We start from the raw sequence: 3,428 nt of genomic DNA, 5'->3' as shown, positions 1-3,428 counted from the left end.
GAGCTTCTGAAGCTGTGCCTCTTGGTCGAAGAATAGTCAGGATGTTCACGGGTACGATGAAGAAGGACTCCTGCGTTCAGTGAATGATTCTGCCACTGACTTGTATGACCTTAGGCAAGCCACTTAAGTCATGTGCCATGGTTAAACCCATTGAATGCAGTGCTGTTTTCAGCCTTGGTAACAGTAAAACACTGGGATTGCTCAGATGCCAAGTGTTCTCCCTTGGCCTTAAAATTGAGGGGGGAGTGTCAAAACAGAGGTTGAGAGCTGATCTTTTGTGGGAGATTCAGAGATCTGCCAATGCTGTTAGATACCAGATCCTCCCCCCTTCATGGCCTTCTCTCCTGATCCACAGGGTCAGAACTGCACCCTGGGGAGGGAGGAGGGGAGGAGGAACGTGAACAGCAACACCCCTGCCCGAGACCAGACATTGTGGTCTAACTGTCCGGATGCCAGGAGGAGCAGTGCCCTTTTCTGACCACGTGAGGGCAGTGCTGGTCCAACTTTCACCACACCAAGTAGCTCAGGGTAGGGAGCTACCTGGCTCCAGGCAGAGCTGGGCATTCCCTGCAGACAGGTTAGCAGCCTTCCTGTCCAGACTGTTTCTCCTCAATCAAATATGATAAAACAGAGATTCCCTGAAGTACAAATCCACTTCCCCAAGTCTGTGCTGGCTGCGATGGCTGTGGGTGGAGTAGGAGCAGCTGTAGGTAGATCAGGGTGGAGATATGAGAACAGCAGGCACCATGTGGAGCAGAGACAACTCTAGAAGAAGGTGATCCCCCAAGGAAGGCATCTTTGGGAAGGCTGCTCTGACAGGACAGGACCGGCTCCCATACCAGGCATGGAGGGCCAAGGGTGAAAGGGCAGAGAGGAGGCTGGTGCTAGTCAGGGAGAAGGGTGCCTGGAGGCCAGCTGAGGTGGTGGGCTGGGGTCATGCCCTCGGAGGGGTGAGGTTTTAAAGTAAGGGGTCAGATGCTAGTCCCAGTTCCCTGGTGTAACCTTCCCCTGGAGCCCATGGACTTACTCTAGATTTTCCCAGTTGGATGGATCAGAGTGCAGTCCATTGGAGGTGCTTTCTCCCTGGATCCTGGAGTAAAGAGGTGAAGACAGTGCAGGGATCAGTCTGTGTGCACTGTGGCCTGGGTTCCTTCAAGGGAAGTATGATGGTGGGGAGATACCAGCCTTGCTGTGTGGAAGCTGCAGAGTTGTGCCATGTCCTTATCCTATGACTGTTTTCTGTGCTGCTGCCCAGGGCTTTGCTGGGAGGGGTCTCATCTCACTTCAGACTTCACCCACCCATGTGTTGGAGTGTTTCCAGGCTCAGACTGTGGGAAGCTGGACTGAGGGTCGGTTTGTCTGGGCTCCTGGACTGTGTCTATCTGTCTGGGCTCCTTTGTTCCTGGATCACTTGTCAGATCAGGCTGGCAGCCTGTATCCAGAGTGGGTTGGAAAGTCCATTATATGCAGGGAGGGCTGTCTGCTTAAAATTCCAGCCGGTCAATAGTGCATCCGGCCAGCCAGACTGGTGACCAATTAGAGGAAATCACTGGGACACACAGATCGACCCAAGCTCTGCGGCAGCATTGGTCTGCAGAGCTGTCCGGAGCTGACAGTCCTTCCTGCCCCTCCACCTGTTCCAGTTAGGGTGGGCCTAGGCATGGAAGCAAATCCATCCCTGGCACTGCCAGCAGTGGCACGTGTGTGGTGTGCACAGCAGTTAGTCTGCTGCGTCCTCTCTTCCTTTCCAGCCTTGTCCAGACTTTCCTGCTCCTGCCTCCCTCAGCTCACCCACAATTGCCCCTTCTTTCATGTTACCCTCAATGGGGTAGACTCCTCTCTGCCCTGCTGCACAGCTGAGCTCCTACTTGGGGCAGCATCCTGCCTGACAGTCCTGTGCCTCCCACTCATGCCTACCCTCCTTGGTGCAGGGACTGGTTCTGTGCTGTTTTCCAGGGGTGAGACCCAGCTCCTGTTCACAGGAGGGTCTGAGTGAACTCCTCTTTCCCCCCCATCCACTGCCAGCTGCCATGTGTGTCTGGTGCTGTATACATGTGGGACAACAGGGAGGGACTGTGGGGATCCCACAAGCCCAACCTGTGTGAGCAGAAGCATTGAACATAGCATTCTCTTGTTCATAAACGGGGAAGAAGAGATCAGAATAAGGCCAAAGGAAAAGGGCCCATGCCAGACCTTCCTCCATCACAGCCATGCACGTTCCTTGGTTCCCTCCATAGCTCTTGGTCCCCTGCCCTTGCCTTTCATTTAATGCAGTGGCTCACCCTGCTATAGCCCCTGCCTTCCCCCTCCTGGCAATGGCAGCCTCACTCTCCTGCCTGCCCCTTCACCAGCCCTATGCTGTGCCCTGGAAATAGCTCCCCAGCACCATCCCTGATGTCCCTGTCTCTGCCTCTGAGCCTAGCCTGAATTCACTCCAACTGCTGCCCCAAATCAGGCAAGCACATGCCAGCTGGGACACCTGCGCTATCTGTGGTTTGACTGCTAGGGTGTCTGTCTGTCTGTATTGTGTGCCGATCTGTCCTGTCCATCAGGCAGCTCTTGTTAGAGCAGGGAACAAGGTTGGCTGTGTTACTCATCCACACTCTGGGCCGATCCCTGAGTGGGTTTTAGGGTGACTGTCATACACAGATTGCCAACAGCCACACAGACCAGCACTGCTTAGCCAATGGCCCAGTCAGGCTCCTGCTGCTGCAGGTTGTTGCTCTGCCTGTCTCCGATATCTCCTGCACTTCCCACTGGCTGCAGCATTATTCACTGCCTGCTCCAGGGCTCCTATGTCATGTGACTTTGTGTGGTCAAAACATTTCACCCCAGAGCTGGTTGCATCTCAATGACAGGGAAGGTGAATGCTGGGTGTTAGCTAAGTCTTGGCAAAAACAGCCCATTTTGGAGTTGCACCAGGTCTACACCTGGCCCTGAGCCTGGAGTGCCTTGTGGGACACAACCTGATGCAGTTGCAGATTGCTCTGTGTCTTTGCTCTTTCTGTTTGCACAGGATCTTGCTGAGAAACAGTGTGAATTTGCCCGTCCCATGGGGGTCCACAGCATTCTCAAGCCAAATTATAAATGACACGTCCCTGCCCAGTGGAGTTTGTCTAAATTAAATGGTGCTGTGATGCACTGGGGCCAGGAGAGAATGACATTGCTCTGACCTTCCTCCTGGGTTCCCAGCTCTGCCCTTGGGTGAATCTCTGTCCTTCTCCATGCCCCATTTTCCCCTCCTGCAATTGTGAGGTGAGACTGTGCCCTCTTTGGGGCAGGGCCTATCTCTTGCCTGTGCCTGTGTGCAGCACCTGGCACAGAGAGGCCTGGTTTATGCTACTGTAATATACCCTGATTCAGCTTCCCCACCCCAGTCTGTGCACAGCCATGGACCATCTTCACTGGATGGTGAGGAGACATACCTT

General features: G+C 54.2%; 1 long non-coding RNA gene across 1 annotated transcript in view; it reads left to right on the top strand.

The window, feature by feature from the left end:
- Positions 1-3,182: 3,182 nt before the first annotated feature.
- The window catches only part of LOC109302054, a 7,109-nt gene continuing 6,863 nt past the window's right edge, over positions 3,183-3,428 (top strand). Inside the window, exon 1 of the long non-coding RNA XR_002098694.1 lies at positions 3,183-3,255. This is a non-coding gene — a long non-coding RNA (uncharacterized LOC109302054). The remainder of the gene's footprint in view (positions 3,256-3,428) is intronic.

This window comes from Gavialis gangeticus, unplaced genomic scaffold (assembly GCF_001723915.1).
Source record: "Gavialis gangeticus isolate Ggan-Ray unplaced genomic scaffold, GavGan_comp1, whole genome shotgun sequence".
NCBI classification, from domain to species: domain Eukaryota; kingdom Metazoa; phylum Chordata; order Crocodylia; family Gavialidae; genus Gavialis; species Gavialis gangeticus.
The sequence above is the reverse complement of the archived record's forward strand: the minus strand, read 5'-3'. Positions and strand labels throughout refer to the sequence as shown.